This window comes from Meriones unguiculatus, chromosome 14 (assembly GCF_030254825.1).
Source record: "Meriones unguiculatus strain TT.TT164.6M chromosome 14, Bangor_MerUng_6.1, whole genome shotgun sequence".
Lineage (NCBI taxonomy): Eukaryota > Metazoa > Chordata > Mammalia > Rodentia > Muridae > Meriones > Meriones unguiculatus.
This window is the reverse complement of record NC_083361.1, coordinates 9,419,057-9,444,410: the sequence shown is the minus strand read 5'-3', so window position 1 is coordinate 9,444,410 and position 25,354 is coordinate 9,419,057. Positions and strand designations below refer to the sequence as shown.

Here is a 25,354-nt window from a genome sequence, read left to right as displayed (position 1 = left end):
GTGTGTCCTGTTCATGTGTGTAAGGCTGGACTTGCCTGTGGGGTGCTAGAGTCTAGATGAAAAGGCTGTTGGTGTGTTTATCACCTGTACCATCTAGGCATTGCCATTACACAGGCAGGGCCTGTGTCTGGTCCAATCACTTGTTTATTTGTTTGTTTTTCCCTGGCATGTAGGAGGTGCTTATTTGCTGAGTGAATGGGTGAATGAATGGAACACCAACACAAGGAATGTTGATGGCTCTTAGAAGGACATGATACAGGTTAGCGTTGGGCCCAGAAAATAGCCTTGCCAGAGGGAGCATCAACAAAAGCTTTGGAAATGCAAGGTTAGTAGAGATCCCATCTCTAAGGTCCTGTGTAGGATCTTGGAAAGATCCTAATAGGTATGCACACATATCTGTGTGTGTACACACAAGGCCTTGCTATTGAACCCAGGGTGGATTTGAACCTGAGCTTGCCATCCTCTCCCCTTGACTCAAGCATGCTGGGACTGCAGGTGGCATCTGCATGTGTGGGTCAAGTCGATCTTGGAGTCTTGGGGCACGCTTGGGGTAGTGAGAAGGAAAAGGGCATGCCTGCAAGGCACATTTCGGTCGGTGGGGCTCTCGAAGGTGTGTCTGGGGCTGGAGTTGAGTGTGGAAAGGAAGATTTACAGACCATGTCAGAGAGGTCATTAGTGGCCCGCATGTATGGCCTAAGCTGGAGATGTTAGCTGTGACCCCCGATGTTATTTTAAGGTGGTGGCTTTTTCATATTTAATTATGAATGAAATTGCATTTGAGGACAGCAGCTGATGATGGTGTGTGGTTATGCTGTGTGGGCTGCTTTCAAAATAGCTCACCCCAAACTTCATTAGCGATTAGTTCGAGGAAAGTGCAGCCTGACCCGCTGGCATTTTTCATATTGTCTGTGTCCAAGTTTGCATAGGCAGGGAGAAGGTAGCGAGTGGCTTTGTAGGTCTCTGGTGGCATGCGCTGTCTCTTCCGGGTCTTAATCTTGGAGGTCCATTTTTGAAGACCTGAGAATGCACTGTGGTGTCTCTCCTTCTCATCCCTCCACTTTACCTTCTTTCCTCCCCTTATAACATGTTGGTGCCGCATGCCCAGGGAGGATGGAGCTGGAAATGTGCACTCCCAGCTGGCCCCAGGCATCTGGTTGCTGAGCCCAATACTGTTGTTTCTCCTCCACCCCCACCTAAATATGGTCAGTGTTTGCAGTAGCTCCAACACCGCCTGCATCCGTGTGGACTGTGGATTTCAGCTTGGCCATCAGCAAACCAGGCCTTTCCTGGCCTGCCTTCCGCTGCTGGCCTTAGGATAAACCCTTGTTATCACAGAGCTTAGCCTCAGCAAGAAGTACACACGGGCTGGTGGCCACAGCACCCAGAGCTTTGCTGGTCACAGCATACAATCTAGGTTCCTGTCCCTGGCCATCCCGTTGCTGACATTAGCCACAGAGATGGCTAGCATCCCAGGGCAAATCCCAGATCAAGCTTCCCTCATCGCCCTTGTTGGAGGCAGAGACATGACTGACAGACTAAGCTAGGTTCGCGCTCTGCTAATTCCTCAACCCACCCTCCTTCACAGTCTTCTTTTGTAGTCCAGGCTGGCTTTACATGTGTGTTCCTCCTGCCTCAGCCTCGCAAGTGTTGGAATTCTAGACACACTCGATCAGGTTGGATTTCTGTGGGCGCTGTCTGATCTTTCGTAAATTACACATCTTCTCTGAGCCCCAGTTTCTTAGTATCCACATAGTGGGGAATAACGTGAATAATAGAAATTAAAATAATCATGCATGACATTTAAAGAACTCATCAGTAGGCTGGGCTCCCGGCAGGAGCTTAGTAAGAATTAACTGTGCTTTGCCACAGATGATGGTGATGATGATGGTGATGATGATGTTGATAGACCATGTGGCACAGTGGCTCAGAGTGGAGCCGAATAGTCTGGGATTGAATCCTCGGGCTCTCGTTGCTTGATTGTTTAACCTTGGGTGAGTGACTTGACCTTGCTTTGCTTTGGTATCCTCATCTCTGTCAGAGGCAGTGCCTATAGCATTTCTTAAGCTGGCATTAAGGGTCTAAACGGGGGCCACTGGTGCACAGAAAGCCTGATTGTGATTGACAACATTTTTTTTTTCTTGGCAAACTAGTTCTTATTGTTTTTCACTTCTGAGTTACTATCCTAGTAGCTGTATGATGTCAGGCAGGTTGTTCATCTTTCTTCATGCCTCAGTTTCCCTGAGGCATGCCACAAGGCTCTCTGTGGAGTGTTGTTCTGCTGACCCTGGGCATGCAAAACACCTGAAGGGTGAAGAGCCAGCTGTTGCTACACCCTCTACACAGGCTCCTCACTTCCTTTGGGGCTGTGAAGTTCAGTAGCTAAGTAACCCTGGCTGACAGACTCACAGGAGAGCCACTGTGCCGCCGCCTCCTCCTTTGAGTGACAGCTGTTTCCAGGCAGATGCCTCCCCCACGTTCTTGAGCAGTGAAAAGAGAGGAGAGCATTCCAGATTTAAATTTGGAATGTGGCAGAATCCTGCCAGCCTGCCTGGGGGGAACCCAGGCCAACTGCTACCCCAGACACCGGGATGCAGATCCTACAGGGGTCTGGGCTGGGGCATTAAAGTCTGGAGTGAAAGGAGAATCCAAGATTAGCTTGTGGGAAATAGCCAGTGACCACCATCTGAGGGATGCCTTGATCATTATCTGGGGGAGATAGGGCAGAAACAGGTAACAAATTCACATGAGCAGTGTGTGCCCCAGAGTAGAGTTGAATGGAAGTGAAGGCTCAGTGTGGAGATGACCTGGCATTGCTCAACCTAGGACAGAGACCCTAGCAGGCAGCCTTTCTGGAAATCTGGGAGCTGTCCTCATGGGTACAGGGGTGATCTTTTTAAAATTTTTTTATATTAAGTTTATTCCTTTTGTATCCCAGCTGTAGACCCCTCCCCATCCCCTTCCAATCCCATACTCCCTCATCTCCTCCCATGCCCCTCTTCAAGTCCACTGATAGGGGAGGTCCTCCTTCCCTTCCCTCTGACCCTAGCCTATCAGGTCTCATCAGGACTGGCTGCATTGTCCTCCTCTGTGGCCTGGTAAGGCTGCTCTCCCCTCAGGGGGAGATGATCAAAGAGCCAGCCATTGAGTTCATGTCAGAGACAGTCCCTGCTCCCCTTACTAGGCAACCCACTTGGAGGCTGAGCTGGCATGGGCTACATCTGTGCAGGAGTTCTAGGTTATCTTCCATGCATGGTCCTTGGTTGGAGTATCAGTCTCAGAAAAGATCCCTGGGCCCATATTTCTTGGTTCTGTTGCTTGACTTGTGGAGCTGCTGTCCCTTCCAGGTCTTTCTATCTCCCTCTTCTTTCATAAGATTCCCTGGACTCTGCCCAAAGTGTGGCTATGAGTCTCAGCATCTGCTTTGATACCCTATTGGGTAGAGTCTTTCAGAGGCCCTCTGTGGTAGGCTGCTGTCCTGTTTCCTGTTTTCTCCTTCCAATGTCCAATGTTTACCTGCAGGGGTGACCTTTTTAAGGCTCTGCTATACTGCAAGGTGATGGAGGGGTTGGGGTGCTGCAAACCTGGAGAGTGGAAGAGGTGTTGGAGACAGAGAAGGTGAAGCCACAGTGGCTAGATTTGCACACTACTTTTAGAAGCATTAGGCTCCCGTTGTAGCCCAACTCTGGCTGTTCTTCCTCCTCACAGTCACCTGCTCAGGCATCTGACCCAGGAGCATCTTGTGGAGTTCAGCTGGGAGGCTTTGTATGGGGAAGTTTAATAGGCATTTGTCACCCTAGAACAGGCAGGCTGACTCCCCACTGTCCTGCTGTGAACTGTGTTGACTGTCACCTGCTCTATTCCAGCTCCAGCAGTCTGTTCTGTGAAATGGTCAAGGTTGGCTCTAGGGCTGTTCTGAAGTCTTCTGCACTTTGAGGTACTTCTGGGGAGTCAGAGGTCACAATGGCCCTGTTACTGGAGTCTGTACTAGGTGATCTGCTGAAGGGTCTCAAATGCAATGCCTACGCTGGCTGGTTATTCAGAAGAAGTGGGTTTGGTGGCAGGGTAATGGGTGTTACTGGTCAACTGAGTCATGCTCTAAGCAACTAACTAGACCGCTCATTAGGACAGCCCCAAAAATATTGGACTTAGCCCACCTTTTGTGCCATTCTTACTTCTCTGGGAAGCAGCATCCTTTTGGCAGGACATCATAGATACAACGTCCTCTGTGGCTCTCTCCTTTCCACCTCTCTTTCTGAGTCTCTCAAACCCGTTACACCTCTCCAATGTGGGGCCAGTCCCATAGCGCACCCCCCCCCCCATAGATCAAGAGCACACATGGACATCTTAGGAGTAGGGTTGAGCACTTGGGGCTGAGAGTCCCCAGCCATAGTGGCCAGTTACCATGCAAGGTTGGCTTTCTTCTTGTATATTTGCATAGACTTTGTAACCTGCCTAGGTGCCTTGCCATCTCCACGGACCAGGGCTTGAAGCAGGGGAGAGTTGGCAGGTTCTAAAACGATCTTCATCCCCTACCTGCACATGTGTACAGGAATAAGCCCTGAATGCCCTTCCTTGGTGTGCAATTTGCTGTCTATTTTTAACTTGTACAGAAAGGGCCAAAAAAGAAAAATCCCTGAGGAAGTCAGAGCGGATGGAGGTTGCAGGTTATCCAGTCACCCAAGGACCTGATGTAATTGCCAAAATGACATCTTTCAGCACAGGCGAGGCTCCCAGAGAAGGGCTCCCTCCTGCAACAGGCTGTGTGTGTCTTCCTTCTCCTCTCTTCTGCCGCGGTTGCTCTTAATTTCTTTCCAGCCATGTCAGGGAGACTTGAGGGGGAAAAAAATCCCAGCATTAAAGACATGCTCTTTGTTTTTGCAATCTGTGACCCCAGCAATCTCTTTAGCAAGCCACGGTTCAGTGAACTGGCACACAGCAGCCGTTCAGCAGTGGAAAAATCATAAAACAGATGGAAGCTTTACATTTTTGTTTAGATTTTAAGAGCAGTTTTTATAACATCGCTTAAAACCATCCTGATGTATCGTACTGTTTACACTCAAAGCTTTGTAGCTAAGATGTTTACAGTACGGGGACTGTTTTAAGATATTTTATAGTTATGATATTTAGATAATTGGCCAAGAAAAAAATAGTTTGTTAAGATTGTCGTGATGTTGGTAACCGTGAAGGAACTTATGAGTCTCAATAAATATGTCCAGTTCAGTGGAAAGTACAAACTCAGTTAAAATAAAACAACACAAGAGGGAATATCTTTTTAGTGAAATCATTTCCTTTTCTTAATCAAAAGATGACAGGCAGGGCCTTAGGACGTCCATCTGCGTGGCACGGTGCCACGGCTCTCTGCTAGAAGCAGCATCTCTCTTCCCTCCTGGTTGATGCATGGTGGCCGAGAGGTCACTGTTCCACGGGAGTTCAGGACACCACCTCAGGACGTGTCCAGGCTAGCCCTGCCCCCGTCCCTTTGTGCAGTGTATGTACGGTATGCACAGACCTTGCTTTTTCTTTTTCGACGCTGAAGAACTTATGCAATGCTAGGATCTGGACCTCCCCCACTTTTTTTTTTGTCTTTAAACTGCCCCAAAATGGCATTAATCAAAAACAATAACTCCTTTTAACTTTGTAAAGTGCTCCGGAGGAAAGTATGAAATAATCTGTGTGTGGGCCACAAATGCAGAGAATGCAAACATTTCACAATAAACATCTTAAATGAAAGTCCCTGGCAAGATAGCCTGAAAGATAGGACATGCTGGGTTAATTAATGCATACTCATAAAAATAAACCTCACTTTTAAGATTCGACCAATAAAAATCATTAGCATATTTGGGTCGGATGACTTTGTGTATAGGCCGAACTTCCCCGTGGCACGTTGTCTTCTTGAAGTCTGGAAACAGATTTAAACTTCAAGTCAGAACTCCCCTCCAGTCGGCCCTTTGTGTTTCTGACAGAGCAATACGATGATTTATTCTGGCTTTATCTATAATACCTGCAATTGATCTACTGGCGATGGGATTAAATTTATCACTTTAGATGTATAAATCATAGTTAGATCACCCAAAAAAATGTTTGGTTGCATAAAAATTCCTATTGTTTGCTGATGACATGTAGTGTTTGCTTTACACTATAATGAAATTACTATAGTACATAATTTTCACCCCAAGATGCTTTTTTCTTTCTTTCTTTCTTCTTCTTCTTATTTTGCTATCTTAGATTGAATCGTCTCAGCCTAGTCAGAAGTTCTGTCTTTAAAAACGGCCTCTTTCTTGGAATCACATATTCAAACAAACGTTGACACTGGGGTTGCAGACGGTGCAGTGCTCTGGAGTTTGCTAAATCAGAAATCACAGAAATTTTCTAAGTCTCCGTACAGTAGGGAAGATTCCGCCTTTCCAGCGTGTGCTTTGAAGACACAGGGCTACACAGGCCTCTTCTGTGGGAAGCAAGCCATCAAACCTGACTCATCTTTAAAGAGCTGATATTAGAATTCATAAACTCTCCCGAAGTCGTAGCTAGCTAGACAGTGAAATTCTCCACCTCCACATGCCATGTCTCAAATCCTTATGAAAATAGAAACAACCTGAGAAAAATTATTGAAGAAAAATTAAAAAAAAAAAAAAACCTCCAGCCCGAGTTTAATTTTATCCAACTTTATTGGCAGCTTATTTTGAACAAATGTGTAATAAAGTTTCGACACAGAACAATTCAAAGAAATGAGAAAAAATGCTTTTCGTTGTTTTCTCATCCTGTTTGTGTTAATAAATACCAAAGAGCAGTAAATACCCAAATAAATAACTCAGGGACTTGCAAGCCCAGGATGGGCTACAGGGCTGCAGGCCTCGGTAGTCATGTTGTAATTGGTCTATCCTGGAGGCGGCCAGGCGCTGTCCTGTCTATGCAGGGTTCCGCGGGGACTGCTGTCCTGTGTCTTTCCCTCCCCTTCTCTTCTGTGGGGACAGACATGTGTCCCTTGAAGCCCTTCTATGGTTATATCATTGCCTAAAACCAAGATGAGAACCCACTGTTAAAAAAAGAGCTTTTCCTGTGGACACTTTCTGACAGCGTTTGCAAGCTGGAGGGTTGTGGAGATTGTAAACAGTGACTCTCATAGCCTTATTTTGTGCCAGAGACTCAACATTGCCTATTTTAGAGACTGTGTGTTTACTCTTCAAAACAAACCACGATGTGGCATGTGTGTATATTTGTCCGAAGCCACACCTAGTGGTCCCTGGGGTGGGAGCATGTCCTTCATACCGATAGCCAAGCTCTGGGTACTGACCTTCCCATCCCTGCTCACTATTTCAAGTCATCAGGTCTTAACTTGGGTATGGGGATCACTGCAGGAAGGTGCCCACCCCAGGAAGATTCATCCATAGCTGTCCTGCTGTCCAGAAGCCTTCCAAAGAATCCAAGGTCCCCCATGCATCGAGCTTTAAACTTTAATATGCATGTGTGGATTTCAGCAAAAGTCCTGGGGGTGGGGTGGGGGTTTGAGGTGGTTCCTATCTTGTGTGTAGCAAAAGAGTGGATAGGGGTTGTAAGCAGCCTTCTAAAATGCGTATGTGTGAGTGCTTGTATGAGTATGTGCCTAAGAGTGAAGATGACTGTGGAGGTCAGGAAAGGACATCAGAACCTCTGAAGCTGGAGTTACAGGTGGTAGCGAGCTCCATCGACATGAGTCATAGGAACGAAATTGAGTCCTCTGGAAGAGCAGCAGGACCACCTTTCCGGCCCCTGAACAGACTTCTGGGTGTATTATATAGGAGACAGACCTGATGTGATTTGAATATAGTTGAGTGTGTCCCCCAGGGTCACATGTGTTGTGATAATGTCAAGAGGAGGGACCTTTAAGAGGTGAAGCTTCCAGGGAGCTATCCTTGGAAGAGATTGAGATAAGCTACCTCAAAGCTCAGAGCTTCCAAGATAGAGAGTGGTTATAAGAGTGAGCCTAAGGGGTTGGGGATTTATCTCAGTGGTAGAATGCCTGGTTACCAGCACAAGGCCTTGGTCTCAATCACTCACACTGCAAATAAAAATAATGGTAATAGTAGGTAATAGTAGTAATGAATGAATGAGTAAAGAAATCAAAATAGTCACGATCTCATAAAACCAAAACAAAGAGAGCAAGCTTGGCCCTATAAATTGCTCTTTGCTGATCAATTTGCGAATTGTTCACTCTTGTGTGTTCTTGCCACTTACCATGAGGTCCTCTCCAGACTTGAGCAAATTCTGGTCTCCAGAATCTTCAGAATGAGGAGCCAAATACACCTCTTTGCTTTATCAAAGTAGCTAGCCTCAGGTATGTGTTATAGTTAACTATAGGTTAATATGTGACCTATCCGTGGAGAAACTAGGCAGCTTTAGAATAAGATGCAAGCTTCTGCAGCCCCTAAAGTCTAAGTCACAGAATTCTGGGCTGGATGCTGGGAAACAGAAAGAGGTTGGCTACCCCAATATGCTATACTGATATCACTACAGTATTTTTCAGGTTATAGGTTAAGGTGAGAGTTGGGATGACCACAGTAATAAGGGTTGAAAAAAGTGGACCAAAGGTGAGCTTCAGAGGAGGTAGCCAGAGATTTGTAAAGGCTCTAGCAGGACTCTATGATGGTGTGCTTCCAATGAGGTGGTAAGGACACAATCATGGTCCATCCCAGACGTCACACTGAAGTCGCCGCGTGCTCGTTCCTGTTGGCTTTGCCTCTCCATCAGTGTTTCATTATTGAACCTGAAAGCTGAGCATTGGAGGCCACTGCTGTATGAGCCACCTGCTGGGTTAGGGCAGAGTGAGGAATGCATGTATTCACCAAGGCTGGGCCCATGGGAGTCTTGGGAATTCAAACTCCCCACAGCTAGAAGCCCTCTGCATACTCCTGCACTCAATCCTGCTATTGAGCAGCTGGGAAAGTTAAGGCATGGGAAGGGAATGGACTCCCAATCTCAGAGAGTGAATTATGACTGGTGAGGCAATGACCAAGTCTCCTGGTTCTTAGCCCTACGGCCTTGTCACTGCTCACGTAAATAAGAATATACCAGGCAACATTCAGTGTGAGGCGCCGACTAGATAGGCCATTCTAGAACATCTCCTGGGTTACCTTTTTGTCTGAGAATAGCAACAGCAATAGCAGATACTAATTGTGTGCTGGGCACATTATTGTTTTTAGTGAACTAATTACTGATCCTCTCAGTTAGTTTAAATCATCCTTATGACCATCACCCCATCTTAAAGAGGAGGAAATGGGCTCAGAGAGGCGATTGAGCATTCAAGGTCCATAGTATAGCATAATATAGGAGGACTTATGCTAGACAGCTCACCCCAAAGTTGGGGCTTGGTTCTTCCCTCCCTGGCCATTTCTCTGGTTCAACAAAAATGTGTGTGTTCCTCTCTGACCTCATTATCTGTTTACTTATGTACTTGGGAACAGCATATTGGCTTTTTTTATGCTAATTTTATATAAAATGAAATAGATTGACTTTAGGAAACCTATCAGTCAGTTTGAGAAGGCCTTAACTAGTCCTTGGTGCAGGTTTGAGTAGACACTCCCACAAGGTGAAGGTGACATGCAAATGAGCTTTGAGAACATGGAGCCTGCACCTTTGGACCTGATATCATAGCCTGCATCTGATCATGCCTCCATTCATGCTCTCTTGGACAGAGAGATAAGAATCAGTCTGTGCTGTGACTTGGATTTCTGGTATCTGACTCTTCCATGATCCCTCACATGTACGCTATGCTGAACTAAATCATGTAATGTGAAATTTCTGGCCGTCCTGCAAAAGATCATTTGTTCTCAGGATTGGTTTGACACTCCTGAGGGTGATGGGGCAGCTCAGAGATTTGGTCCAGAGATGAAGGACACTCTCTAAAGAAGCTCCTCTGGAGAAATGTCTAATGAGCCATTTCTTGTGGTGGCTATCTCCCTATTTCTCTCATTATCATTCTCAGTGACACGTCTCTCTTCCTTTTCTTCCTTTTATACCTCTCCTTTCATTTACGGTCCCATCATGTTCAGGTTTCCTCCACGTGTTGTTTCTGTATAATACTTCCCTTCCAACCTTAGAGCCCTTTCCTAAAGGGAATTTATGTCAGCTTTAGTTTTAGGACTGATTGCTTCAACGTCTTTTACTTCTTTTTAACATGACACAAATGTGGGCTACACTGTCGTGATCAAGATAGAAGAGATGAGGAACATGTAGTGACTCTACAGTGAGGAATTTCCCATGAGTTCTTGTTTTCATCCTGGAAGTTGGTTTTCCACAGCATCTTATATGCACTGGCTCATGGGAGGATGCTGGGTATGCATAGGGGGCAGAGGCTTATTATCTGTCAGTGGGAGCAGGAAGGTCAGGAGGTCTCTGGTCTCCCTCAGTGCCAGGGCTAGCGGCAAGGCAGGTCTGGCTTCCAGAATCATTGGAAGGGTTGGAAACAAGGAAGGAGTAGTGATCAGTTGGAGTTGAAAGACTGTCCTTGTGGAGAGACTAGAGAGAATCTCATTCAAACTCCCTCAAATTTGTGCTGTGTTCCTTGGGGTCAATGAGAGATTGATAGCCATGCTAGAGTAAACCATGCTAGAGCAGTGACACCAGATTTTCAGTTCATGACTCCCTCCCCCCTCTAAGCTACTAATACCACTGTCACAAAGTGTGACAATCGCAAAACATCATGAAGAGTTCAGCACTGGCAGTTCCCAATCTGGTGTCCATAGTAACCCAGGGGTTCCAAGGAGAGGCTCTGGAAGCAAGAAAAAGGGATACAGAATCAGGGTCCTTCTTGGAGACGAATGCATTTCCTTGTGGAACTCATAAGTCCTTGTAGAAAGTGTTATGCTGTGAGAAGATGCTGAGAACCCACAGATGCAGATCAAATTCTTAATGCTACAAGTAGGAAAACAGGATTCAATATGGAGCAAAGAATCACACATGTTGGCTCTGCTTGACAGTTTAGATAAGTATCTTTGATCACATTGGTGGAGCTTTGGTAGAAGAAATGAAATATGCACTTTAATGGAAGGTCCTTGTGGCCCAGTGCCTTGCTTCAGGTAGCCTGGTGCATATAAAATTTTGGAAATATGGATGGCCACCTGGGACTAAGCTCACCATGGGTAGGGGACCCAACATCCCTGGAACAGAACTACTCAGCCATGGCCAACAATGCTGGCCAGTAGTTGAGCAGTTGCTATGTGTAGAGATGGAGCCTGTAATTCTTGAATATGTCATTTCCACTCTATATTTAATGTGGTTGATGCTAGAGCCTAGCCAGAAACTATTCTGCACTGAAGGGCACCATTACTTGAGTGACACTCCAGCCCTATTGTTTCAGTTCTATGGGTGGAGACCTGGAGATGGCTTTCAGACTGGTGGAATTCCTGCTGGAGCTTGTGTGCTGTGTGCTAGGATCAGTGCTCCCGTGCTATGGCTCCTCCTATCCAGGAAGACACTCTCATGTCTAGCAGGATTTCCCAGGAGTCTATCAGGCTAAGGAATGCATCATTGGAGCACCCCGGGAGGCTTAGATGGATAGGGCTATTTTTTTTTTCTTCTTCCTGATTCTATCAGGGTCTGTAGAGACTCCCACTGGATGAAACTAAACTCCCAGACAGCGTTTCAAGCAGCAGGTATATTCACCATATTTTCTAACGTATCTCACATCAACTCTTTGGGTGAGCATGATAGAGGCATTCATGTAGATATTTATTGTTTAGGAGCCCATTAGTAAGTTTCTCAGTTGAAGAGTATTTGCCTAACATGCACAGGTCTTGGGTTCCATCCCCAGCACTGTAAATAACAATAGTAAAAGAATCTATTGATCCACTGATATCCATATCCATTCATCCACAAGTCATTTCTTAATTTGCATATGAATTTTACTCATTAATTCATACACTTATGCTTTTTGATTCCTTCCATCATCACTCTAGTTCTCTACAAGTCTTTAGACATTCATTTACTTACGTATTTAGTCACATGAGCACTACAGGGCCGCTCTTTTGCACATTCACTCCTTCACTTAATGAATAATCCACTTTGAAATGACTTACAGCCTTTGGAGTTGTGTCAACATTAAACAAGATAGATGCTTGATGTGGAGGTACATGAGGTTGGATAGATAGTGCTAGGGCTTGAGAGATGGCTTTTGGCCTGTGACAAGTAACAGTTAAATGCATCTATTGTGATATACAAATTGAGTGTCACTCATTTTCTGAAATCCCTGTCTTCAGTTTTTCAACACTGAAAACATTGTCTTATCTGAGTGTCTCCAACAAGCCTTCTTTTGGTCTGGGTTATCTTTGGATCATTCTGGAAGTTAAGAACAGGCTGAGTTACTTCTTTCTCACTGGGAAAACAATCTAGGGTTAAGTCCAGGATTTTGGTGAGTGGGAAGAAATGCACATAGACAATCACATGAAGCACCCCACATAGAGGGTCAAGAGATACAGCAAAAAGCAGAATGGGAAAAAGAACCATCAAAGGTTAAGGGCACTTGGGGGTCCTGTCTTCTCCACTTGCAGAGCTTCCATCCAACTGTCTTCTTTTAAAATTTTCATCATCCTTGGAGGTCATGGGAACAGAAGTCACACAGAAAGAATGCTACTGTGTCTCTTTTCCTAGCTGAGAGATGTATTTGAAATGTTAAGAACCCCAAAACACAAACCAAAGGCGAGGTTAAATTTCTAGTAATAGTAATAATGACTTCCTGGCAGGCTGAGAATGAAGACTTTTTTTTTTAATACTTGGACATGGGATAACTAGGATAGTGCTTTCATCCTTCATGACATGGATGAGGACTGAAGAGATCTGTGTCAGTTCTGAGTTGTCACTGTATTCATTCCTTTCACATCATGGTTGAACATAATATGTGACAGAAACAACTTAGAAGAGGAGAGATTCATTTTTGGCTCAGGGTTTCAGAGGGTTTTCAGTCTGTCATGATGAGGAAGGCTTGATGGACAGGTCAGTCCATGGCAGTGGCAGCAGGTACAAAGGCTGCTCACATCATGGCAGACCAAGCAGCAGATGACCAAGCATGACAAAAACCAGGGGGGTCATTTAAACTGCAATGAGCCCCACCTGCTGCCACTGTCAATGGCTGGCTACCAGCTAGGTTCTTAGGGCTTCTTCCATGGCCTTCCAAAGTGGTGCTACAGCTGGGGATCGAACACTCAAAACAGCAACCTACAGAGAACAATTAAGATTTAATACTTCATATCATATGAACTTTCCTTGCTGTGTGTGACTTCGATGCACTCATGAGCCTTCTTGCTTACGGAAAGACCCTCAAGGATTCTTTGGATAAATATCACATAAACTAACGACTCTCATACATGGCATGAGGAACATGTTGGTTGGAGATGATGTCTTTGCCCTTCACCACTCTATGAGTGTTTTCCTTCCCTATATGAAGGCTGTGGGTGCTCAGTTGGAAAACGCTGCTGCTCCCCTTAGACTGTTCGTTGGCCCCAGAGTGCCCTCTTCTCTGAAGGCACTCAGGCATCCAAACCTTAAGAAGTCAAGTCTAGATGGCCTATTTTACCTGTGTATCAGAACCTCACCCACCTTGAATCTCAACTCGTAGCAAATGGGAAGAGTTCTTACTGCATGCTGGTTCCCTATGTAACTGGTTCATGTACTTGAGAAGGACCAGAGGAAAAGGAAGAAATCATAGAAGCATGCACAGTGCCCCATCCACCTCAGCCCCTGACCCCTGCCCTCAACATCTCAGCCATGGTTTTGCCTGTTACTCTAGCTGCTTCGTTTAAAATAGACAGCCATAAACACTCAGGACAACCAGAAGGATGACCTGATGTAATATTAGTTTCTTCCCTGGTTTGTCTTTGAAAGAGTCAACCATATAAATCACTATAAGCCACGAAGACAGAAAGTGAAATCACATCTTCAAATGGGCGAGGATAGCATGTTGCCATTAGACTCCAAGTGGCATCTTGTGTGATCAACTCGAGGGTCTTTGTGTGAGCCTTGATTTAGGTTAGGTAAGATAGCAGAAGTTCCCCCCTCTCTCTGGGTTGAAGCAGAGCCGTGGATACTTATCTGTGGCATAGCCCTGGAAGCCTTGTGCCTGTCGGACAGTGTCCCTGCAATGCCATTTTTCACGACTTGTTTAATTAACAACCATTTTTGACCTCGGCTTGTTATGAAACTGTTGCTATTCTCTCCTGCTAAATTATGTCTAATGAACATATTTGCATGTTATCAGATATAGCAATATATCATTTCAAATTTGAGCGTTTAAGCCTACATCACTCAAAACAGCTTTTGTGGATTAGTAAGCAGGTGAAATCAAAAATCTCATTTCATATCTGACATTAATAACTTTCGGGGGAGTGAGCATTGACATTCATGTCTGGACCAGAATTGAGCCCAATGTCCTAGAAATACAAGGGCAACACACAAACCTACTCACCAGATAGGAAAATAAATCACACATAATGCAGAATTTCTACCTTACATGTTAATTAATGTGTGCAATCAATTACTGATGTTACAATATGAGAAAGAAACTGGTGGGGAAAGGGGTAATAAAAAATACCTATAGATTTATCTGCTTCTTTTTTCTATTTAAACAAATAGTCTTCAAGCCCGTGAATGCTGTGTTGAGGCATGCTTGGAATAATAAGCATCATAAAATCTAATCAGATTTATAAGAGGAATTGATTGTTGTGGCAGGAGGAGAGGGTGGAAAATAAGCTGAAATTTAAGTGTTAATTTTTATGCTAATCCACAGTGGCTTCATATGAAGCAATTTTGTTCTGTGCCACAAATATAAAATTGTCCCTTGCAGAGAAATGTCAGCTTGCTAGACCTGAAAGCAGTAATTTATTAGGTATGTTTCTATTAGTATGTGTCACAGTTGTTAGCAGGCTATACACACAATGGCGCTTCATACTTATCCTCTAAGTCTGAGAATGTTTCAGCTCAGTGGCTGGAACGTGGGGGCATTAATGCGTTATCATATGCGGGGTGGTCTGTGCCCTGTGGACAAAAGGCTATTTAATACAATTTAATGTCATTCTGAGAAGAAGTGGAAAAATAAAGACGGGGAATAAAATGGCATCTGTGAGTTTCACAGGGCACTCATGCACAAACCCTCAGTTTAAGAGGTATGACATTTCTGCCAAGAAAAAGAATAAAACTGGGGCATTTTTTTTATAACCTGTTCCCCACTGCAGTATTTCCTAAATGCTATTAAGTGATCGATTTACACGGCCACATGATGATGTCATCCATAAGAAGGGGAATGCAGATGACAGCAAAATACTACTGACAGTGACCTTGTTTCTGAATCCTTGGAACCCTGGCAGCTTCGGTTCCAGTATATGGTTTCAAAGAATGTACTTTTTGGACAATATCTAGTTACTGGGTAGTGAATTAATAGAGTTAAGGGTTCTGATGCAATTCACATATAGGTCAATTACATGCGCCAACATCTGCTCTGTCACGATCATTTGCATATAGCATTCATATGTTAATGATGCCTCTTTTTACTCAAGTAATATATTTTAAAAACAAGATTTGCATATCAGTTTGGATCAGTATATTACAAGCAATTTATCATTTTCTCCTTCTTGTTATGATTTGAAGAACAATATCTTGAATGATGGCTGCTATATTTGAGCACGGCTCTGATTTATACAAGGAGCCCCTCAGTGGGAAAGCTTCCATTCTAAAGCTGCTTAAAGCCTTATAAATCAATAATGACACAGATGGACTGCTGATAATCTATTTAGAATGCCTGATAGCAAATATTGCCGTACAGATGATTAGAGGGGTAACCATTTTAGCAGAGTCCTTCCTCCCTCCACAAATGGCAAGTTTGAACAACAGCAACGAAAAAGAGGTGCCCGCACCCTGACTTCACATCAGACCCCCTCCTCGCAGGGTCTGCCTTGCAGAGGGGAAGACCTGGGGAGAAGAACAAAGGCGCTTCCCGTTCCTGCCAATATAATCATATCAATCCCTGTTTCTTTAACAAAACAGGACCTCTTAATGGAATTGTGTCTTCAGGTGTAAATAGCATTAAAAGCTGCTTCTCGGGTCCTCTCTGCCCTGATACAGCGCAAGGAGTGAGAAAATAAAGTGGAGGTTGTCAGAAGTGGCAGCTGTTTGGAATCCTGATAAATATAAGCTCTTATTGATCTGATGGAAATAAAGGATCCCAGTGCTAGGCAGTATTTAGCTTCTTGTCTATGGCGCGTCACCGGTGGCCTTGCAATGGGGATAGATTTCCATTCTCATACTCTGGATTTGATTTCATCTTTAACCTTTGCAGCTGAGTTGCCTTGACCTCAGAGTATGGCTGTGATTTCCTGAATTTGTTACATTTTACTTTACATGGTTTCTTTCTCTATTTCCCTTTTTTTTTTTTTTTTTTGTGACAGGGAGCGGGGCCATCCCTCTAGCCATCTTTCAGCGCCTGCATCCAGAGCATCTTTCCTGGGGACATATTATTACTAGACTGACAGTCCTTAAGTCAAGCATGCAGTGAGGGTGTTCAGGTAAGTCTCACCCTATTAGAGCTGTCCGCTTGGACACTCCTTGCTTCTTCCTGGTTACCCTGTTGAGTTCACACAAATCCAATTCAAGCCACCCACTATGCACCCCAGACAAGCCTCTCCTGGACACAAGTGGAGTCACCTGCACCCATCCAGTAAACTGTGGGCTGTGGCTCCTGGGAATTGTCACTCCTTTGCGGTTGGGGTATTGGAGGTTTGAAACAAAAGGATCTGGTAGAACAATGTTCTGTTTTCTCATGGAGCTTCGCCCCGATGCTGTGTTTTCCACTCGGTGGCTTAATTCCTTTCTGGAGTTTTCTTCCGGGATAGAGATGAAGATCCAGCTCAAAATCCTGACGTGCTGTTCACGTTTTCTGGTTCCAAGAAAAGTGCTGCTGTTATTTTGAGTAGTTTTGATACAACCAAATCAAAGTGAAGATTTGAAATGGCTTTTCTGAAAGCCCAAGCTGAAGTCATAAATTATTCTGCACCGTGATTCTTTCTGATAGTGAAACCGTACCTCTGCCTGCCACTGCTGCAATGAGGGAAAGTGAAAGTTAAAAATAAAATGAAACATTTAAATCTTGGCTGTTGAGAAGCTCAGATAGACATCAAGGCCAGTCGATAGAGACTCCTATCAATTAGACTTCCACGGTTATCATCCCGTATTGGCTTATTAGCAATTGCTTGGGTTCAGGGTTCCTGGATTAAGAATGTGAAGGGCCAGGCCAGGGGAAAATGCAAGGAAATAGCAACCTGTGAAAAGCCAGGACTGGGGACTCCTCCGTGTGCAGGAGGCTGATGGTGGCATCAAGGCCTTGTTGTGATTCTTGCGGGAAGAAAATGTCTACACTGAGAAGGTTGGAAGTTTTCCCTGTTTTACCCCGTTATTTGAGTCGGAAAGTGTTGATTTCACACCGCGCTGAGTGTTTTCCCGCAGCTTCTTGGTGGGTGTATTCTATGTTGAGAAAAAGGAGCAGTTAATGAAAGCAATAGTGGGGGCCATCAGCGGCCTGGCAGGCCTGTGACTTCCCAGATCCCAAGGTGCCCTCTAGGAGGGGGGTGGGCAGCTCAGGAGCTCCAGCCTAGAGCTTGCAGACAAAGCTCCTGGCTAGGTCCCTCCTCGGCATATCGCAGGCAGGAACAATTTTTGGTTCCTTTGCTGCTGGGTTGGGAAAACAAGCTGGTGGTTGCCAGTAAGGTTTGGAATCTGCCTGCCAGATAAGGGAATGTCTGTGAAGACTATTTTCCCTCTTGGGAGGCAAAACACAGATGGGGGAGTTCGGAGCCTTACAGCATTCAGCTGCTACATTGATGGTAGGAATTCTGCAGTGTGGATGCTCACGTTATCTGAAGGCCTGGTTCCGCCTAGCTGCCGAGGGCCTCTGGTAGGCTTCTCAACTGGCTGCGGAGAGAGCAAGTGCCTTGGCTTGTTCGGAAACATTCCATACCTTGGGCTTCTCGAGGCAGGAGAAGACACGCTGCCACCATGCTGGCCACTTCCCCCTTGTCTTCCTCTGGGATGGGATAGGAAGGGAAGCAAAAATGAACTACGTAACTGAGTGTCTCCCACCCACCTTCTCACTCCCCACCCCCACCACTGCAGACAGACAAAGAAGGAATGTCACGGCTTTGCCCTGTGGGAGCCGTATACCATCCCTAGCTTGGGTAACTTGCACAGTGTAGGACAGGCATTTTGGCTCACAGGGTTTTCCAGCACTAAGGCATATATTTTGCAGCTAGTCACTTGGCTAAACTTGGGGCTTCTTAGAACATAAAGTGCAGTCATGGATGTCTGCTCCATATGCAGGGAGCATGTTCTATAAGGAAGCCTGAAGCCACAGACCCCACCAAACTTAATACTTAATCTGGCCTCCCTACACTTAGGCGTCTGTGAGTTTAGTTTAAAAGTTTGGCACAGAAGAAGAGTGATAACAGTAACTAATATGAAGATTAAACAGTGCTAGCAGTGTATATTCATAAACGCCATGTAAATGTGGTCTTATGGGGCAGGGGACTGAGGAGCGTGTGTTCTGTGGGGTAGCCCATAAGCAGGCACGGGAGTATTTTTTTCCTGGATGGGAAATGCACACTTAGGGATGACTTGGGGTGGGTGTCACAGAACCTGGAAGTAAGATTAGAACTTTACTTCCAAGAACAAATTCTTATCCTCTGAGGATCAATAACAGACAGGACTTGAGAATAGTCTCTTGTTGAATTTCAGCCCCAGAACTCAGGGCTCCCCAGGCTCCAGAGCTGGAAACCTCCCCAGGGGCCTGCATTGAGAGGAGCTGGCAGCCAGTGAGAGGAGAGGGCCCTGAGGTGGCCCTAAGCTGTTATTCTGTGTGGGAGATAGTTCCTCACCCCCACTCTTGCAGTTCTTTGAAAAAGACACTTGACTTTGTGAAGTCTTTTTTTCTTTTCCTTTGTATTTTTAATGATGGAAACCCGAAGCTTCTGGAAGGACCACTTGTTCTTGCTCATCTTATATCTCTCCTCAAACTTGACCTTGGCCTCTCATCTGGCCTTGCATTTCACAGCTCTGTCTTTGAAAACATCCTTATCCACGATGTATTTGTTCAGAGAGATGTCCACAGAGTACCTTGCAGACACGAGGTTACTGTACTTACAAACTGACACACACACACAAAATCTTGATCTCTGAGCTCTCCCCTGTTTCTTTCTTGCCCTCGGTGGCTGTCACTTTGAGAGGACAGTGGTCAACTGAAGCCACCAGAATGTGGCGACAGGGTCAGTCTGAGTCCAGCATTAACGTTCTTTAGGACGAAGGCTTTGCATCTAGCCAGGGTGAGCACAACTCTCCTTGGCTTCAGGGGCTTTTTCATTCTGACAGCAACCAGCGGGCACACAAGCTGAAAGACTTTATGAGGTCTTACAGGCTGGGAATCCTGGCCAGCCCCAGCACTGAGGAGGCTGAGGCAGGAGCGTCAGACGACCTCAGCTTTCCAGTGAGCATAGTGAGTTAGTTGTAGGCCAGCCTGAGTGACTTAGAGAGCCCGTTTCAGAATGAAAAGCCAAAAGTCCGGTTGTGGTAGTGCACTGCTGTAATTTTGACACTTGTTATGCTGAGGCAGGATTGTGAGTTCAAGGTCAGCCTAGCAAGATTACCTCAAGATATTTTTAAAAACAAAATAAACAATAAAAATGGGTGGGAACGTGGCTCAGTTTGCCTAGCATGTGTCTAATTCCGAGTACTGAAAAAAAAAAAGTATACCAATGAAATAAAATAAAATAAAACAGAGAAGCTACAGAAACGCACTGCAACAACCCACTGTCCTTATGTATCATTACAACACGAGTGTCCAGAGAAGACCCCTCTAAAGAGGGAAGACACAGGCCCAGGTCCATAGTCCAGCCCCCATGAAGACAGCTCCCCCCATGATCATGAGGGCCAGGGAACTCCAGAGGAAATGCCCGTGGTATCTAGGACCTCCATTTCACCGCTTGCCATTCATAGTCCCCATTACCCGAGCTCCCCACCTGTGAGCCAGAAGTTAGACTGTCCCGTCCGATGTTTCCAGCGCTTCTAAAAGGCAGGGCTCCAAACTCAACAAGAATTGCTGTCAGACTCTGGCCTTCCTATCTGTAACGGTTTGAATCTGAACTGTTCCCATAGGCCTGGGCATTGAATGGGTGGCCACCAGCTGTCAAGGCTGTCTTGGAACTAGAGGAGGTGGCAGGGCTCTGGGAACCACAGATGTGCTGACCTCAGAGGCTGGTCCTGGCTCCACTGACCCCGAGTCAGCATCCTTTTCTCAGTAGCCCTCACCTTAGTTGAGTGCTACAGGGGTGGTATTTTGGGAGTGGAGAAGAGCGACAGAGATTGCAATTTCTCTGAGAAATGGATAAGGTTGTGTACATATGGGGGTGTGCTTTGTGCCCCATTGGAACTTTGCCAGGATACTTTGTAACTCTTGGAGGTAAGGATTGCCCATAACTCCTTTGTAGACGAGGAATGAGGTGGGAATGGAGTTCTGATTTCCCCGGGGAGAGCTTTAATTCTAGAGAGCAGACAGAGGAGAACTTGCTGATGTCTCAGCGTTCCTTGAGATTACTTCAGTCCACATGGAGCCCCTAACAGTCAGATCTCATCATTTACTTCCATCTTCCAGGCTTGGGAAACTGAGGTTGGGGGAGTTAAGCTGTCTGTCTCAGGATGCATAGCTAGCAGGCAGTATTAAACCCTTAGCTTTTCTCATCACTGTGACCGAATCCTTGACATAAACAATTTAAAACAGGGATGATTTATTTTGGCTCATGATTTTACAGAGTTCAGTCTGTGGCCCAAGGCCCCAAACACTCAGACCACACATCATGGTGGCAGGAAGATGTGGTAGAGGAGAGAAGTTTATGTCATGGTGAACAGGAAGTGGCTTACACAAGACAGGAAGAGGGCCAAGGCAGGATGCCCTGAAGGGTCTAACCCCAGTGACTCAGTTCCTTTAGCTAGACATCCTCTCTTAGAACAGTGCCACCCAGCTGGTGGGTTAGCCTTTGATGTGACCTGAACCTGTGGGGACAGTTCAGAATTAAGCCACAGCGGATAGGAAGGCCGGAATCTGACTGGAGGCCCTACTGATTTAGAAGGATCATTTAGAAGCACTGGGAGCAACACGGTCAAGACAGTCCAGGATGAGAGTGGGAAGCAGAAAGCAAGGGAGCCAGTGAATGAGATGGCAGATGGACAGGCGCTGTAGGAAACTGCAAGCAGAAAAATAGGTTGGGCATGCTTCATTCAGGATGGCTTCCTAGGCCGTGATGAGGCCACGGCTTTTTTTTTTTTTTTTTTCTCTTTCTTCAGTTGTTTTGTTTTGAGGTACTGTTAAATAAACCCTGCAGCTTTGCGTGTGCTAAACAGCTCACAATTCAACACTACACACACCCCCAGGCTCTTCATTTCTGTTTTGCTACTTCTAACCAAAGAAAGCATCTTGAGAAGCAGGCCATCCCAGGTGTGGAGATTCTCCTAGATAATTGAATTAGAATTAGCCTTGCAATGGCTTCTGGTGGTCTGGTCACTGTGGTCTGGTTTCCTCTGGAGAGATGCCTGGTGGCTGGTCCAAGCTGGCAGTCAGCCCTGGGAGGAACTCAGGGCTGTGCACAGCAGCAGAATCAAGCAAGCCCCTGGGCAGCCCTGTGAGTCAGCGGTGGGCACTTGAGCAGAAGCTCACCCTCTAATCCCAGATCCCAGACTGGCCAAAATCCCAGAGGAGAAGACACCGGTGTTGTACACATGTCATCCTGGCATTCTGGAAGGAGGAGAGGGAATGTGGTGAGTTCCAGGAAGCCTGGGCTGCATAGGGAAACCCCACCTTGGTCCTAGGCCAATGACGCCGATGACCCGAGTGTGGACTCCCAGACACGTATAGAAGAAGGAAAGAACTTATTCCCAAAAGGTGTCCTCAAACTTTCACATACACACAGACACACACACACACACACACACACACACACACACACAGAGGAACACACACACACACACACACACACACACATTTTAAAAAGATTAAAATCAAAACCAGAGCCTTGTCAATGCTGTGGTTTAGATGTGGTTCCCTTGGGCAGTGCAGAGGCTGTTGCAAGCAAACTTCTCAGAAATTCCAGCTCACCCAGAGGCCCAGGCAATCACAGGGTTAGTAGCAGCTTTTGTGACCAAACTCACCTTCATCTTATCCACGAGGTGCTGAGAGCCAGACGAGGTAAGGGGCTTACCTAGGATTGCAGGGTGTCGTCGACAGAGTTAGCATCCCAAACCGGCACCCCATATGTTTGTGCCCAGTCTCATTCTCACAAGAGCACAAGCCCAGCCTCCCAAAGCTCCAGACAGGCTGAGGACCACACTTGCTTAAAGGAAGCATGTGGACATTTTTGGTGGGGTAGGGGGCTAGATTTCTTTGTTGCCATAGCTGTCACAGTACCTGTGAGTGGTGAGCTGTGGTTTGCGATGTTTTCAATTATTAACCATTACTGGAATTTACTGCCTTTCGTTTAGGCAGAAACGATCTATGACACGTTTTACATCCTTGTTGAACCCAAGCCTGCCTAGGTCTGCTTCTGGTAACCCTCAGAACATGATTGTGAATGAATGTCTCTCTTCTTTTCCTTCCTTCTTTACTGCTAGCAACAAGTTTACATCTTTACAAAAGTTTCTGTAGAATGGACGTGGTGGCACAGGCCTGTCACTCTGGCACTTGGGCGGCTGAGGGAACAAAGTGGGGTAAGGCCAGCTTGGGCCTCATAGCAAGGCCCTGTTTCAGAAAGGCAAGTGAGAAGACAAACATTCTGCAAACAACCAGCCTGTGGACTGGATGGGGGCTGTATCCCATGCTCCTCAGCGAGCATAGTGGATTCTCACACAGAAGTGCTAAATAAGGACTGGCCAGCACTGACCCCAGCCACCGGATGGGATGACTCAGGTTGGAAAGCATAGCTGCACACGGAAGACAGGCCAGGAGCAGCCAGCCTCATACTGATAGCTGCATATGGATGTGTGCCTGTGGTGGTGCTGGTAGTGGTGGCGTGTCCATTGCTCTGAGGACAGCAACTAAGAGCAGAGAGGTGGCTGTGGAAAGTAGGGAGATCAGGTGGTCCTGTGCAGGACTTTTGAAGGCCACCTTCTTCTGTGCCACCCCAACACCTGAGTCACAAGTGTCTGCATATCAGTGAGGTGATGCCCCCGAGGGAGCCAAGGGGGAGCTGCCTAGGCAGGCACTTCCCCTTTTCTGAAGCCTCAAGGTTCTTGTGAGTGGCTGATGCACTTTTTTTTTTTTTTTTGGTCTTTTGTTTATTTGTCTTTTCTTCACCAGTATTTGGAAGGCATTTCCTGACCCTCTATCGTGGGGACCTGAAGTTTTCTCTGGGCTGCTCATGTTGACCTGGAAGGACAATATGCTCATTTCCTATGTCCTACCACTCCCTGGCCCGCTCATTCCTTCAAAATGGTCAATGTCCTCCACTCCCTGGGATGGGATGATGAGCCAAGAGTCAGGGGGAGAAAGAAGCGACCCAGCACAGGAATGGGAAGGAATTGGCACACCTATCTGATGTACCTGAGCATTTTCTTTGATGCCATTGAAGCGGCGTTGAGGCAGTTTTGGGAAGAGGCTGCCTCACATCCTGCCCTCCTTTCCCGTCGGCCCCCATACCTGCTATAGCCATTTCTGCACAGTCCCTTCATCTGGTCCACATACAACATGGAGTTTCTGTGTGTGTAATATTATTTGTTTTTATTTCTGTAATCCCTTTATTGTTTGCACAACTGCTGTCAGACTGTTGCCTGAAAGTATCACAGGATAATTGCAGAACGCCTGCATAAGTAATTTCTTACGAAATCGGGCCTTGTCTGCATATAAAATTGTTTTTCGTTGTGGCATACATGGCCTTCATTATACAGAGGCTGTTTACAGGGTATGTGTGTGTGGGGAGGTGCACCTTGCCTACAGGCCCCAAGATGGGAGGGCCTGGCACTTGGAAATACTGAGATATGACCATCTTCCTTCCTTCCTTCCTTCCTTCCTTCCTTCCTTCCTTCCTTCCTTCCTTCCTCTCTTTCTTTCCTTTATCTCTTTCTTTCACTTATTTATTTATTTTTCATCATATGACATTTCTAGAAGACAGACTGTGAGGAAGAGTCCAGCCTGGGCGGGAGGGAGGTGTCTGCCCAGATGAGGAGTGGTGGGTTGCCTGGTGCTGCTGGGGAAGGAAAGGCCACTCACTTCTCCAGGGCTCGCACTGGGCATCTCTTCCGACCGCATTTCTGCGATATTAATGGTGTGTGGTAGTGAAAGAAATGTGTTTTATTCTCGAGTCTAACCCTGCTGTTATCAAAGTAACTTCCAGCTTATTAGCGACAAAGGACTTTTCTCCTCTCGGCTGCCCTGTTCGCCAGGGCTTCCTGAATTAAACTGCTGTTTCCTGTCCTTTATATGCATGACCACATCTGGGTAGCCTGCTCACAGCCCCGCTGCTTAATAACAATCACCTTCCCTTTCAGTCTCTGCTGATTGTTTCTAATTCACTCTGACAGATAGTGCCTGACAACTTGCTGGCTTCTCCCTCCCTCCGTGACCTGAAGTTACTCACGGCACTTATATAGTCTGTCATTTTTAATATTTGATTTCATTTTAAGTTATGTGTTTTACTGAGAAGATGAAACCAAAAAAAAAGAAGAAGAAAGAAAGAAAGAAAGAAAAAAGAAAAAAATAGAAGAGAAGGAGGAGGGGGGTTCTTTAACAGAACATAAATTTAACCCCTTTTACCCCATGGTCCTGTTTCTTCTTCCTGGGAAAATGAAAATGAGCAGAGGCTGTGCTTTCTCTCCTTCCTTCTAGATTTTGTGCTTTTACTTCTCCTTCCCTTTCTTGTTTGTTTTGAGTTTTTGAAACAGATCTTTCTCTGTAGCCCAGGTTGGCCTTGAATTCATCAGTCCTCCTGCCTCTGCCTCCCTAAATGCTGGGATTACAGGTGTGCACACTCATACTGCCAACAGTGTCATGTCATGTTCCTTCCTTTTAATGGTGCTTGATGGACATTTGGGGTCCACTGTGATGCTCTCTATCTGCAAACTGGAACCTCTTTTTTGGGGGGGGTGTTGCTGTGGAGAGATGGTATAGTAGAGGGAATGGGGAGTGCCTGAAGGATCAGCTTTGGAAAAGATGCCAAATGTGCAATGACCAGTTTGTTTGTAAATGTCTTTCTGTACCAGTGGACAGAACAGAGAAATGTCAACAGTCTCTGGGTTGGAGATGGGGCTACTTCGTGTAACCTCTTCTGAACAGTGGGACCAGGTGGGCATGGGGTTGACACCTAAATTT

At 45.9% G+C, this 25,354-nt stretch overlaps 1 protein-coding gene across 7 annotated transcripts in view; it reads left to right on the top strand.

Moving 5' to 3' along the window:
• Positions 1-25,354, top strand: part of Znf536 (zinc finger protein 536) — a 443,673-nt gene that overhangs the window by 106,979 nt on the left and 311,340 nt on the right. For 4 of the 7 annotated variants that reach the window (XM_060366728.1, XM_060366729.1, XM_060366727.1 and 1 more), the window contains exon 3: positions 16,407-16,523. The exons of the other annotated variants lie outside the window; for them this stretch is intronic. The gene's annotated coding sequence lies outside the window, so the exon portion shown is untranslated. The remainder of the gene's footprint in view (positions 1-16,406; positions 16,524-25,354) is intronic. 7 annotated transcript variants of the gene reach the window in all.